This window comes from Lissotriton helveticus, chromosome 4_1 (genome assembly GCF_964261635.1).
Source record: "Lissotriton helveticus chromosome 4_1, aLisHel1.1, whole genome shotgun sequence".
Classification (NCBI taxonomy): Eukaryota; Metazoa; Chordata; class Amphibia; order Caudata; family Salamandridae; genus Lissotriton; species Lissotriton helveticus.
Window position 1 is genome coordinate 32,890,096 of NC_136063.1, and position 15,739 is coordinate 32,905,834.

Here is a 15,739-nt window from a genome sequence, read left to right on the forward strand (position 1 = left end):
AATCCTTCAGAAAAGTTTCTGAGTGCAGAGTTAACATTTTGACAGAGGCCTGCCGCATAGGGTATCTGTAGCAGTTATCCTCAAACATTGACTTTGTCCCAGTCATGCTTAACAAGATGTCAAAAAGTGGCACTGTATGTTTTTAAACACTAGTAAATGTTTATTCTTTAACAACTCATAACTCCAGTTTCCTACATTGGATGTTTGTCATTTTGGTGTCTATTTGTTGATGAAAGGATAATCTACTAGTATATGTTAGATTTGTATTGGTATTGTGTGTTGTGTCTTACTTATTTAATGTATTGGTGTTTTTAAATGCTTTAACCATAACACAAGCAACTCCTTTTTGTGCCAACCATTCTAGTGTATATTCCAAAAATGTATCTCAATGGTTCAGTAAGAATGTACTAACCAACAAATTCATCAGTACTCATAATATATAAAACAATATATCACTGTTTCTTTAATTAAAAAAAGTACATCCTATTTTTATTGTTGTCATACAGAATAAATACAAAATATTCATTATTCACATAATTAATACAATACACAGTTTAAAAGCCTTTAACAGTCATACATGGTCATATAATTTTATCTGGCTCACAGGAATTATACAAATAAAAATCAACATTAATGATCACTCTCTGTATCAAATTATACATTCAATTCTGTAAAAGGTTTATTACAAAAAAATAACTGTTGATGCAGCACTTGGTGGTTCTTACGGTAGATCCCCTATCTTTTTCTCCAGTGTGGAGGAAACTCCCAGCATCACACCACACCAAATCAGGAGGGAGGCAAGTAGCCAAAGCGAGGATAGAAGGCACCCAGGACCCAATGGGTTTCCATCTATTCTGTACAAGAAAGGCCCCCTGTATTGGAGGCAGAATCCTGGTGCTGGTCTACAAACAGATACTGAAGAAAGAAATGATCCTGGAATCCTGGAAGGGATCTACAATCTCCCCCATTTACAAACAGGGCAACAAGGGCAATGCAAAAAACTACAGCTTTGTCACTTTGATTGTCAACGAGGCCAAATACTATGGAGGAGTAATCCTGGAATAACTCATCATATCCTGGGCTTCGACTAAATCCATTACACCAACAAACCATAGCGGCGTCTGCAAACAAATGGGAACAGCATCCAATATCATGGCCTTATTATTACTGATTGATACTGTAAAGGAATTGTTATTTTTTTTTTCTCATCAATTATAGCTCAGCATTCGATCATGTCGACCCAGCAAGACTTTGGCAGAAGCTGAAAAGATGGGCCATTCCTCCAGCCCTCTTTACATCAGTTATTATTATTACACATGAACACTTGTGTCAAACTCAAACTGGGAGCTGGGACTCACCTTCCATGCATATTAACACCACTAAAGGGCTAAAACAAGGGTGTGTCTTACCTGTACCTTGTTTAATCTCTTTATGTAGGATGTATCCGTGATGTTGGGGAAAAGCATATCACATACCCCGAAACTTGTAAACATGACTCTTTCCAACCAACTCTATGAGGACGACTTGGTTTTAATAAGCCAAACTCCAATTGGACTACAGCACTTACTAAACACCACTCAAGAGTTCTCTCACAAGATTGCTCTACAAACCAGTTCAAGGAAAATGAAAAGAATGGTAATAAGTTACACCAAAAAGAAAAAAACTGCACTGACATCTGGATACACATCGCCTAGAACCAGCAACTGAATACAAATAGTACTCGTACTAGATAGTAAAGGCTTCTACAAACCACGGATGAAAGCCCTATGATGGAAATCTATTACAACATTAGTCATGAAGCCCCTAAAAAAGGCACTATCAGGTTCTACTTTGGATCCTCAACTTCAGGTCCTCCAGACAAAGCTCTTTTCAATGTTAACTTATGGAAGCAAGCCAAATGCGAGGGAGGGATGCAATCGTCCTGGAGAAAATCATCACCAGCATCACAGAGCTATCTTCCACCTCCCAAACTACAGAAACAGACCCTGGCAAGAAGGGGGGGCATACCTAAAAAGCTGGCACAAGATAAAGGGAGCTGAGCAGGGCTCACTAAATTCACACTTCTGGGCTAAACTGTCATTCAGGGAAAACTCCCCAGCCAGAGTTTACCGCCAAGACTCCTTATTAAAGCTAAGCCTAAATAACCTATGGGAGACCCTCACAACCCACTCGAGCTTCAAAAAGGTCATCCTGTAAGTCACAAAAACTATCTTTTTATTCAACGACAAATCAGCGGTGGCAGAAAGGACATGCGGCTGGTTTGTTCTCAACAATTACAGTGTTGTCACATCGCAACCATACCTGAGTTCTGAATTTAACATAACGATGAAGGAAAAAATCAAAAGACACCGCCTGGGCATACTTCCAATTCTCTCTCACCTACCTCCCTGGAAGAGGAAGCAGTCCTTGTACCATGTCTTTCTATGTACTTGTCACTTGTTACTACTGATGCAATATATACTGAAAATAAGGGTTGATAAATTCTAACAATCTCTTCTTCCCCCAGTTTCTCTTCTATCTTACTTTGTTCTTAGTCTTACAATATCTTCTTACCCCAGTCTCTCTTTTATCTTAATTCATTTTTATTCAGGATCAATCATTCTTCTGCTTGAGATTAAATCATGTCTACATTTCTAAAGTAAACTCGCAATTTATAGCTAAATACAGGACCGGGCTATCCATTCCTCATCTAACAGTTCTTCCACCGGTTACAAACTGCGGGGAATATGTACAATAACTGGCGCATCCCTGCAAATCAGCAGGGATGCGCCAGTTATTATACGCCACAGCTCCGCCATCATGGATGCACCGCATTTACAATGCGGCGCACCATGGGGCAAAAACGGCATAGATGCGTGACACATATGTGCCGTAAAAGTAGCGCATTGCTGAAGTTGCGTCGCAAGTACGACGCAGCTCCAGCAATGCTATGGGGGCCCTATCTAGTTAATGCTGCGTCAATCCTTACGCCTGCTTCAGGAAAGCACAGGGTTTTGAAGTAGCATGGGCCTAAAAGTGACTGAGTGAAATCTTGTAGATTTCACTCAGCCACTATTAGGAGGCGTTCCTGGGCCGGAACGCCCTCTCCATGCGCAGGAACGCCTCCTTCTGGCGCAGGGCTTTACAACGTGACGCATCTCCTCGATGCGTCACGTTGTAAGCATCCCCCGCACCGTGGTGCAGGATTTGCGCCGCCGCTGCATCACAAAAGTGACGCAACGGCGGCGTAAATGAGGCGCAAGGGGCTTGTAAATCTGCCCCTGCGTATATTTTATACGGATTCAAAATCCAACCGTACTCTGAGTCTGTAAAACCCGGCGACCTCCTAAGGGGAAGTATAAACTATTACTTCCCTAACCCATATTACATAGCCCATATGGTTACTTAACATTAAATGATTACATAATCCACTGATCACCACAAGACCTCAATTTATAATGCTCCTTCATATTATTTTATGGCTGAAATTTAAACTACGAATTGCCTTCATCCTACATTAATCTCCGCGTACCTTATTATAGTCTTATAGCCCGCGGTAGCAGGCTATACCGGCTATTAAAGGCCCGCTGAATCTTCGGCTCGGGCGTTTAACGAGACAGCGGGTTTTAATAGCCGGTATAGCCCTGCTACGAAGGGCTATAAGGCTATTAGAACATTCTGCCACAAGAGGGCAGAATGTTCTAACAAATTAAACAACAGGTTCTCGAAGCTCGAGGGGATATAAATCCCCTCGAGCTTCGAGAAGCCTTTGTAGAACATTGTAATGTTGCTCTGCGGGCCTTTACCGGCCCGTAGAAGCAGGGAGCACTCCATTGTCTGCAATGGATCTCCCAACATTCCAATTTTCTAATTCTACTTATGGTTTCTTTATACTCCAAAGTAGACCGATAGTCATGTGTGTTGGTAGAACATTACTCCCTTGTTGCAGACCTTCCCCCATGTCTATTGCCACAACAGATGGCATAACCTCTGCCTGTCATACTGTGGCCCACGAGGTTTGTCAAGATAACCTCTGACCAAGTATGTCACCATTGTCTTTCCTTCCCATTACTACAAAGATCCATTCCCCTGTCTACTCACCGTGACAGCTTAGTATTCCCTCATCTATCATACGTAAATGGCCACCATTTTAACTTTTTACCTTTTACTATATGTACTGCTGGTTCACATGTCATACACACATACGTATTCAGATCCCTTCACTCTATGTCGGCCAATATAGAATCAGGTCCAGGTTCAACAAATTAAGTTATTTTCTCATTTCACTATCTCACTGACTTTATATTAAATAAAAAAACACAGCAACCATATCAATAACATGGTCTATTTATTTTTATCAATCCCTAATATTATTTACTGGGACAACTCTTTTTCCCGTATCTAACTTTTGTACAGGATATTGTAAGTATGGCTCTCCCATATGTGAACAACTTTATGAGTCCTGTAAAGTGCTCTGATAGCCTAACGGGTCAAGTCTGCATTCTATAAAACACAAAATTAAAGAAATAAAGAAAGAAATGCTCAAATCACGAAACAATTTGTCCTTAGGTCATAACACCATATAACTATTTTGCAGTATTCCTCATCCTATATTATTATGTAAAGGGATTAGCCAATTATTCTTTCCCATTCTTCTCTATTGTTATGCCTGTAATTATATATACTAAATTTAGACATATAATACTGTTCTCTTTGTTTCCTCTTTTATCTAGATCTTGAACTACTTACATTTTCCAGAATGAACCATTTTAATTCATCATCTTCATGTTTACACTCCAACTAGTGTTCTACTAGAGGGGCGTTTTTTCCCCCATTATAATAGCTGACTTATGTTCACTTACTCTGATTCTCATCTCTCTGTTGGTTTCTCCCACATATCTTTTGGCACACACACAAATAATTAGATAAACCACATTTTTGGGTTCTGCAGTAAGCCATCATGTTTATCACATGGGACACTCCATGTACCTAAACCTTATTACTCTTTACAATCATATAGCAACTGGTACAGGTGCCACAGGGGGAATTCCCAGCTAGTATAGACCCATCGCTGATGATTGTTTGTTGAGCACCTTTCACCTCTTTATACCTCCATGCTACATGGTTTCTCCTGTATGAAAACATGGGTTTTAGTAGCTGTTCACCACCTACTACATTTAAAAGTGACCAACTTCTGTTCACTACATTTTTTAGCTTCTTACTCATATTAGAGAAATTGGTTACACAGACAATTCTATTATTGACACCCTTATTGCCTTGCAACGTATATTTAACAAGGACCCCCTGAAGACATAGATAATGTAGTTCCTAGGTCAGGGTAAAAATCTCATGTGACAAAAAACAACCTAGGCAACTAAAGATATGGAGGACAATGATTAATGTGAAGGGACACAAGCTGGCAATTATTCTGAAAGTACAATTTTATTCTCCAATTTAAAAACACAATAAACAGTGACAAAGAACAAATTTAAAAATATGTTAAGCAAGAAATTGTAATACAATGAAAATTTCATAAATCTGACATAGTGCATAAAATTAATTTATACAATGACTAATACATAATAAAAAACAAAAAGAGACAAAATATAATCAAATATTAAGAAATGAGTGGCCTAATGGTTCTCTACGCGCGTTTCGGCGACCAGCGCCTTCTTCTGGAGTTGCCACGTGATATTCTAAAAATAAAAAAAGTTATACAAAAAATACAATTATTTACAACTAATGATATGACAAGTTAAAAACAACTGTACTTATCATCAACAATACAGCCATAGTGTGAACCCTTTCATTTTACTAAATAACTAAATAACATAGTGCATTTAGTAGACCTATTTTGCCTTTGTTCATTTCCCTACTCATTCAGTTCCTTTCGGTGGAATAATGGTTAGTTATAAGGGTATTTACTATTCTCTATTATACATGCAAGGTGGTTACAGGAAGTTAACAGCCTAATTCTGTATTTCCTAAGACATATCAGTCATTATGGTTAGAACAGATAAATAAATACTTACACGTAATTGTGCACTGCGATTAATACGGTGCGGCTGATGTGACGTATCGTATTGTTGTCTTTATAAAACTTCAAGGCAGTCTTTGATAAAGCTTAGAAGAGATTTCAAAAATTATAATTAATTCTCTTCAAATGGGCACATATTTCTTTTAGAGGCTTTAGAAAGTCACACCTTACCATGATTATTTATTTAAAACTATGGATTAGAGAATTGGACCCATCAGGCTCATATTTTAACTTGCCTATTGGAGAGATTACAGATAGACAAGGCATATATCTATGTCAATACGTATTAGGGGTATAGTCAACCTAACTTACCCTCAATTTATGCGTCAAAGTACATTTATTTTTTCTTTTTCCAAAAGGATGTAGTTGGTGGCGTTTTAATGACGCTGAGTGATGGCTCCCGAATGTAGTTTAGATCAAATATAGTATATTGAAGGACCTCCCTACCTAAAAGAGGGGATATTAGAGATAACTATGAGACAAACCTGTGTTTGAGACAGGAATGCATTAAGGTCATGCAATATTTCAAAGTTGGACTTACTCGACATTCGACGACAGGGCTCCTTCACTCATTTGGAGAGATATGCAGACATGCAGACTGGCGTCTTGGTTTATATTCAATAAAATATTTTAAAAGATCTCCCTGCCTAGGAAAATAACAGACAAATTTTCGAGTTAAGATATACTGTTACGTTCTGGCGGTCAATTCACTATGAGGCCAAACAGGGAAGAATCAGGCGAGTCCATTGTAACTTACCCAGCAAAAGCCAGCAGAGCTCCTTAAATCCTTTAAAAAGATGCGACAAATTCGCGTTTTGTTCAGAGCGATGGATGACTCTTGACAAGTGCACACATTGGTGACTGATTTTATATCTATAAGAGAGATTCCTGCCTGTAAACAAATATACATATAAAATAGGACTTATTTTTATTCCCTATTGATGTTTTAAGTTAAGGGGCAAGGCGGGTCAAATTTGACTTACCCAGTGATAAGGAGCAGGCTCTTTTATTCACTCGCACTGCAAGGATTCGCGTTTTGATAGGATGACGTATCGTCAATAGTAAATGTTTTAAAAGATCTCCCTGCCTATAGGGAAACACACAGAGGATGGTTTTAGGAAAAAAAAAAGGATATATTCTTATTCTTTTAGAGTTAAGTTAATCAATGGCCAGGGACGATCTGTCAAGACTTACCCGAGGATAAACGGCAGGGCTCCTTGATTCCCTCGAGATACTGCGCAGGTTACGTCCTGTGTCTCGACCGGTGGAGATGGTAGATGAGGTTTCTCCGTGGGTCTCTCGCTTTTATATTGGTATTTTTAATTCAAATCACCTTCAGCTGGAGGGATGTTTGTTTTGCGAGAGGGAGAAGTAGGACTACCATTGCTGAAAGGCTAGAGATAGATGACGGACTAACTAATTTCTGTTGTTTTAGAACGATCCATGGCATCCATTACTAAAAGGTGCACGGATCGCGACTGAAGATAATTAATGTACTGACTAGCTTATATTGTGTGTCCCAATCTTTCGCAATAATGCGCTATTGTCTAAATTTATGCCAAATGGGCTGATCCCTGCTAGAAAATGCAGTAGGACTGATATAAGGGGAATTGAAAAATGGTATTATTTGACACAAGAGAGAGAAGTGGGACTACCGTCACTGAAAGGCTAAAAATAGAGGACGGACTAGCTCACTTCTGTTGTTTCGATTGATCCATGGCGTCCATTACTAAGAGGTGCAAGGATCGCGACTGAACTTAATTAATGGACTAGCTAACTTTTGTTGTGGATCCTGATCTTTCGTGGCACTATTATCTGAGTTTTTACCCCATGGATTGGTCCGTGGTATAAAATGGAGAGGGACTAATAAAAAGAGAATGGTATTGTTTAACACAAAGTTGTTGGTGTGTTTACAATTGTTGGTCAAAGATATATATTTCTAGTGATTCAGACTTCATTTCCAATTTAGGATTGAACTCTGAAGCAACTAGAAGGCCGAAAAGGGGGAGGAGGGGGAAAAAACAGCCATTGCACAGACATAATTGTTTCTATTTATATACAAAAAGTGTCTGTTCTGTCTACAATATTTGCCCCTTTCGTTGAGTTAGTTGAAATGAGCAACAATCTAATTGTCAAAACTTTCATTTCTGGCAAGCGAACTAGACTTTCCTGATGGTGACAATAAAGATGGGTGGTCAATGTATTAATGAATGGCATGTTCCCATGGGATTTCGCTGTTCAATCCCTGACTGAAACAGTTAAAAACAAAAATCCAAAAGACTTCTCTCTTTTTCCTGATTGCAGTGCCGCCATTGGAATCCGGGGTATGTATCTTCTCTAAGATTCTCCACTTGAAGTCTTCTACACTATGTCCTTTTTCTAGGAAATGTTTCACCATCGGTGAAGTAATCCTTTTTGTTCTTATGGCGGAACGATGCTCATTAAGACGGGTTTTATTATATATATATATATATTAGGATATTATTACAGAATGGACTATATATTCTTTGATATTTTTATTTCTTTTATTAACCCCTTTTTGCCCATAAAAGAAATAAAAATATCAAAGAATATATAGTCCATTCTCGTTTCAAATCTACCCCAGTTGAAGAGAATTGGACACAACGATCAATTCTAAACAACAATCCTGTGAGAGGAACCTTTCCTTGCTCCTCATGCACATCCTGTAATAATATCCTAAGAGGAGAGGAATTCACCCACAATGGCCATACAACAAAAAGCCAAAGAAATGTGGAATTGCAGAACAACCAATGTGATATACTTTCTGCAATGTCCTTGCCTCTTAGGATATGTAGGGGAAACGTCACGGATGATTCAAACCCGTCTTAATGAGCATCGTTCCGCCATAAGAACAAAAAGGATTACTTCACCGATGGTGAAACATTTCCTAGAAAAAGGACATAGTGTAGAAGACTTCAAGTGGAGAATCTTAGAGAAGATACATACCCCGGATTCCAATGGCGGCACTGCAATCAGGAAAAAGAGAGAAGTCTTTTGGATTTTTGTTTTTAACTGTTTCAGTCAGGGATTGAACAGCGAAATCCCATGGGAACATGCCATTCATTAATACATTGACCACCCATCTTTATTGTCACCATCAGGAAAGTCTAGTTCGCTTGCCAGAAATGAAAGTTTTGACAATTAGATTGTTGCTCATTTCAACTAACTCAACGAAAGGGGCAAATATTGTAGACAGAACAGACACTTTTTGTATATAAATAGAAACAATTATGTCTGTGCAATGGCTGTTTTTTCCCCCTCCTCCCCCTTTTCGGCCTTCTAGTTGCTTCAGAGTTCAATCCTAAATTGGAAATGAAGTCTGAATCACTAGAAATATATATCTTTGACCAACAATTGTAAACACACCAACAACTTTGTGTTAAACAATACCATTCTCTTTTTATTAGTCCCTCTCCATTTTATACCACGGACCAATCCATGGGGTAAAAACTCAGATAATAGTGCCACGAAAGATCAGGATCCACAACAAAAGTTAGCTAGTCCATTAATTAAGTTCAGTCGCGATCCTTGCACCTCTTAGTAATGGACGCCATGGATCAATCGAAACAACAGAAGTGAGCTAGTCCGTCCTCTATTTTTAGCCTTTCAGTGACGGTAGTCCCACTTCTCTCTCTTGTGTCAAATAATACCATTTTTCAATTCCCCTTATATCAGTCCTACTGCATTTTCTAGCAGGGATCAGCCCATTTGGCATAAATTTAGACAATAGCGCATTATTGCGAAAGATTGGGACACACAATATAAGCTAGTCAGTACATTAATTATCTTCAGTCGCGATCCGTGCACCTTTTAGTAATGGATGCCATGGATCGTTCTAAAACAACAGAAATTAGTTAGTCCGTCATCTATCTCTAGCCTTTCAGCAATGGTAGTCCTACTTCTCCCTCTCGCAAAACAAACATCCCTCCAGCTGAAGGTGATTTGAATTAAAAATACCAATATAAAAGCGAGAGACCCACGGAGAAACCTCATCTACCATCTCCACCGGTCGAGACACAGGACGTAACCTGCGCAGTATCTCGAGGGAATCAAGGAGCCCTGCCGTTTATCCTCGGGTAAGTCTTGACAGATCGTCCCTGGCCATTGATTAACTTAACTCTAAAAGAATAAGAATATATCCTTTTTTTTTCCTAAAACCATCCTCTGTGTGTTTCCCTATAGGCAGGGAGATCTTTTAAAACATTTACTATTGACGATACGTCATCCTATCAAAACGCGAATCCTTGCAGTGCGAGTGAATAAAAGAGCCTGCTCCTTATCACTGGGTAAGTCAAATTTGACCCGCCTTGCCCCTTAACTTAAAACATCAATAGGGAATAAAAATAAGTCCTATTTTATATGTATATTTGTTTACAGGCAGGAATCTCTCTTATAGATATAAAATCAGTCACCAATGTGTGCACTTGTCAAGAGTCATCCATCGCTCTGAACAAAACGCGAATTTGTCGCATCTTTTTAAAGGATTTAAGGAGCTCTGCTGGCTTTTGCTGGGTAAGTTACAATGGACTCGCCTGATTCTTCCCTGTTTGGCCTCATAGTGAATTGACCGCCAGAACGTAACAGTATATCTTAACTCGAAAATTTGTCTGTTATTTTCCTAGGCAGGGAGATCTTTTAAAATATTTTATTGAATATAAACCAAGACGCCAGTCTGCATGTCTGCATATCTCTCCAAATGAGTGAAGGAGCCCTGTCGTCGAATGTCGAGTAAGTCCAACTTTGAAATATTGCATGACCTTAATGCATTCCTGTCTCAAACACAGGTTTGTCTCATAGTTATCTCTAATATCCCCTCTTTTAGGTAGGGAGGTCCTTCAATATACTATATTTGATCTAAACTACATTCGGGAGCCATCACTCAGCGTCATTAAAACGCCACCAACTACATCCTTTTGGAAAAAGAAAAAATAAATGTACTTTGACGCATAAATTGAGGGTAAGTTAGGTTGACTATACCCCTAATACGTATTGACATAGATATATGCCTTGTCTATCTGTAATCTCTCCAATAGGCAAGTTAAAATATGAGCCTGATGGGTCCAATTCTCTAATCCATAGTTTTAAATAAATAATCATGGTAAGGTGTGACTTTCTAAAGCCTCTAAAAGAAATATGTGCCCATTTGAAGAGAATTAATTATAATTTTTGAAATCTCTTCTAAGCTTTATCAAAGACTGCCTTGAAGTTTTATAAAGACAACAATACGATACGTCACATCAGCCGCACCGTATTAATCGCAGTGCACAATTACGTGTAAGTATTTATTTATCTGTTCTAACCATAATGACTGATATGTCTTAGGAAATACAGAATTAGGCTGTTAACTTCCTGTAACCACCTTGCATGTATAATAGAGAATAGTAAATACCCTTATAACTAACCATTATTCCACCGAAAGGAACTGAATGAGTAGGGAAATGAACAAAGGCAAAATAGGTCTACTAAATGCACTATGTTATTTAGTTATTTAGTAAAATGAAAGGGTTCACACTATGGCTGTATTGTTGATGATAAGTACAGTTGTTTTTAACTTGTCATATCATTAGTTGTAAATAATTGTATTTTTTGTATAACTTTTTTTATTTTTAGAATATCACGTGGCAACTCCAGAAGAAGGCGCTGGTCGCCGAAACGCGCGTAGAGAACCATTAGGCCACTCATTTCTTAATATTTGATTATATTTTGTCTCTTTTTGTTTTTTATTATGTATTAGTCATTGTATAAATTAATTTTATGCACTATGTCAGATTTATGAAATTTTCATTGTATTACAATTTCTTGCTTAACATATTTTTAAATTTGTTCTTTGTCACTGTTTATTGTGTTTTTAAATTGGAGAATAAAATTGTACTTTCAGAATAATTGCCAGCTTGTGTCCCTTCACATTAATCATTGTCCTCCATATCTTTAGTTGCCTAGGTTGTTTTTTGTCACATGAGACCCTTATTGCCTTGTCTATCTTCAAATAGGCTCTCTCTATTATAGTACTTTCCTTGTCTGTATGCTCTTCTAATCAATCTGTTGGGCTATACCTGCACATCAATTTATCTTATAGGATTGTGGCATGTCTTTCAAAATCTACTTTATCAGTACAATTTCTGCAAAGTCTGATAAATTGCCTAGAGGGAATGCTATCCCACTGGCACCTTGGATGGTTACTTGAATCATGGATTAGAGTGTTTCAACCTTCCTTGAGGCTCTAAGTGAGGATACTGGGAGTACGGTTGGGCAATTCATAGCTCATGCGTTGCACATAGGAAGAGGAGGATTTGGAGCACACTAATTCTGTATTTCTCACTAATGTACTGATCCCGGGAACTATTGGCAAGCTGTGATGATGTTCCACATGTAGATGGAAGCTGCCTTTTACATCTAGATACTTACAGTGAAGATACAGGAAGAGAATATGCAAAGGTTGAATGAGCTGGCCCACCGGGTTATCCCAAGATTGTTACAAGAAGTCCCTGATTCAAATACACTCAGATAATCTGAGCCTCCTTCGGAAGGTGTTCCCTCTCCTCCCCGACAGCTCGAGGAAGACCTTGGTTCAGGCTCTCGTGTTGAGTCACCTGGACTACTGTAACGGTCTTCTCCTAGCGGCAAGTGAGGGCGTTTTAAACAAACTCCAAGTAGTACAGAACACCGCAGCACGCTTGGTGACTAACGCCCCTCCCAGAACTCCATCCCGGCCCCTTCTTAAACTGCTCCACTGGCTGCCCATCCGGAAACGGGTGGAATTTAAGACCTGCTGCGTGGTGCACAAAAGTCTGCATAATCTAGGGCCGTCCTATCTAGCTGACAAATTTGTCCATCATCGCCCCTCACGCAACCTGCGCTCTAGTAACCAGCTTTTACTGCAGATTCCCCGATTCAGCAAGACCAGACAGGGAGGACGTGCCCTCTCTGTTATGGGTCCACGTCTGTGGAACAACCTTCTCTTCTCCCTTAGGCAGTGTACCAGCCACTCAATCTTCAGGAAGAGTCTTAAGACCACTCTATTTCAGTACTAGAGCCTACCTCTCCTTGCACCCTCCGACAGCACTGCGCGGAGATACACCTTCGGGTGTGATTCCGGCGCGTTACAAACCTATAAATAAATAAATAAATAAATAAATCTATCTACTTCAGACCTACTCTGCCCTCATAGAATCACCAGGTTGTTCCTTTGCAACTACTGATTCTTGTCCCAGATGTGGGCAGATGCAGGCGGATTTTTATTAAATGGCCTGGAGCTGCCCTAAGATCCAAGGGTTCTGATACTTATTAGCCAGAATAGCAGGCAGGCTAATTCCTCTAAACATTGTGGTATGTTTATTGGGGTGGATTCAGCACCCTAATGTTCAAAACGATGTATATCTTTGATACTGGATAAAGCCAGCTCACATAGCTCTGGCTAGAAGTCACATTCAGCATCACGGATTAATGCTTTGCTTAAAGATGTACAGAAATGAACAACTGAAGAAGTAGATGCTTTGAGCATCATGATGAGATGAGGAGAAAATATCGAATAAACTCAAAGTTGGAGGGGCCTTCTGTTGGATATTTAGGCAAAATCAGACCACCTCCCATCGTAAGGGATCTGGAGTTAGAAAGCACAGGATTACTGGATGTACAATCAGATATGGACTGTTGAGTGGTTCATCACTTGGGGCTAAAGTTACACCTTGTGTCGAAACAAGTTGAAGAAACCGTCACTACCCCACCCTTGACATCTTTCTAAATTGTAGTTTACGTATTTTTGTTACATTGTAAACCGTTATCAAAATACACATATCTCCCTTTTTTTAATCAATTTGTATTAGGAAAATTATTAATTTCTCTGATTGTTTTGATACAAAACCCTCTCTAGTAAAGTTTTATTTGTTTTTTGCTGGTCCTCATTGCCTTGTTGAATTCTGTTTTGCCTGGGATTGTTATTTGTCATTGTACTTTTTGCCCTGACACAGGAAATTGATCCACATTCAGGGGGTCCTTGTTATTTACAATTGCATTCCTGCCCTTCGACATTGGCGTAGGGTAGCGTAGCAAGACGACTGGCAGCGCTGCCCTACCCCAATACTTCATAAATGAGGACCTTTATTTTTAGCTACACCTTTGACCACGCCCCCACGCTCTCTGACCTTTGGTTTGCTAAACACTGTTTATTATTATTTCCCCATTGTAAAAATGATTTTGCGTGAGAATTTGGGGCGTTTATGGTTGTCGATGATGAGGAGTACCAGGTTCTGGAAACTTTTTTCAGGAGGGAGGCCTTACTCCTAAAAAGGTTTGACAAGGGGTTCTCAGCATCAAAAAGTTAGAAGACCCCTGCCCTAGAAAGTGGTGCCTTTAGGAAGCATACTGAAAGTGCGCCACCTTTTTGTGGTACATAGTCAGTGCACCTTCTAAAGGTATGTTTGCCTCTGATCCGGCAGACAAAACATAGTGTGGGCGCAGAGGCAAAGTGGTTCACACACCCATGCAAATGAGGAAATGATCTCTAATGATAGAGCTGGCACTACATGAGCTCTAGCGCTATCTGTATTAGAGAAGGAACAGCACAAGTATATGCGTCAGCCCTGGGGGAGCAGAAAGCAGGCACACATGCCTGTTGCACTCTCTGTAAAATGCCCCTGGTGTATACAAATTACAGCATTTTGAAAAAGGGAGCAGAGGTAGTGGGGGCAGGCCATGCACATGATGGTCTTTTAGAACAGAAGCTCAGCATGAAAATGAAGAAGCATCGTCTGTTTGAGAGACGATTGCTGCTGAGCGGGACCAGCAGTTTATAGCACTTGAGGTACTGGCACTGGAACTAGCACAGAGGGACTTTTTCAAAAAACATTGACAAGTAATAATAGGAAAGACTCCATTTCAATTTCAGTTTATTACATATATGCAGAATACAGATTCCATAAAAAAAATATTGAGGAAATATATTTGCAGTATATAAGTAGATACATTCATTCTCATAAAATGTGGAGCATTGTAGAGGAAAGCAAAATGTGTTATGTCTCTCTGTTTAAGTGGTTGATTAAAGTTATGAAGCAAAGAAAGTGTCTGCTGTTAGACAATGCTATTAGACATAATTAAATGATAATAGCAATTGCATGAAGCAGCTTTTCTACAAGAGAGGAAAAGTAAAAGTCATTACCAGCATTTAAGAATCCATTTTATACTTTAGGAGACAGTATTAACCGCGCAAGGATGGAGCCAGAGACTCGGGTAGCACCGATGATGGTCTACGGGACAGTGACGTTTGTTGGCCTGTCCCAGCCTGCTTGTTTTTTCTCTTCTTCGCGCTGCTGATGGACTGTCGGACACACAAACGTGATCTATAGTGTCCTAGTTTTCGTAAAAGAATCAGTGCTGAGGCCCAACGTTTGTCTGCCAAGCCCAGGGCCTGTGCAACTGAAGGACAGAATTCTAGTCTGATGAGACATGTAAGTACAGTTTCCTAAAAAAGAGTGCTCATGATCCCCATCTGCAACAACCAGCTCAAATTAAGCAGTGGTTGCACTTGTAACCAGTTGTTTAGTAAGCACATGCCAGGATCTGATGCCTTACTGATGCTGCAGCATTCAATGGGTCTTTAGAATCCATTTCCTTTTTGCATCTCTAATTCCTCCCTTTGGCACTGATTTCCAGTCCTTTTCTTCCTCTTTGTATGCCTTTATGGTTTTTGATCCATACCAAAGCCTA

At 39.4% G+C, this 15,739-nt stretch overlaps 1 long non-coding RNA gene across 1 annotated transcript; it reads right to left on the minus strand.

The window, feature by feature from the left end:
* Positions 1-440: 440 nt before the first annotated feature.
* On the minus strand, positions 441-15,638 carry LOC144828302 (uncharacterized). The gene is made up of 2 exons (XR_013610420.1): positions 12,009-15,638; positions 441-5,255 (listed from the first exon to the last, which is right to left on the minus strand). It is a non-coding gene; the product is annotated as an uncharacterized LOC144828302 (long non-coding RNA).
* Positions 15,639-15,739: the final 101 nt, after the last annotated feature.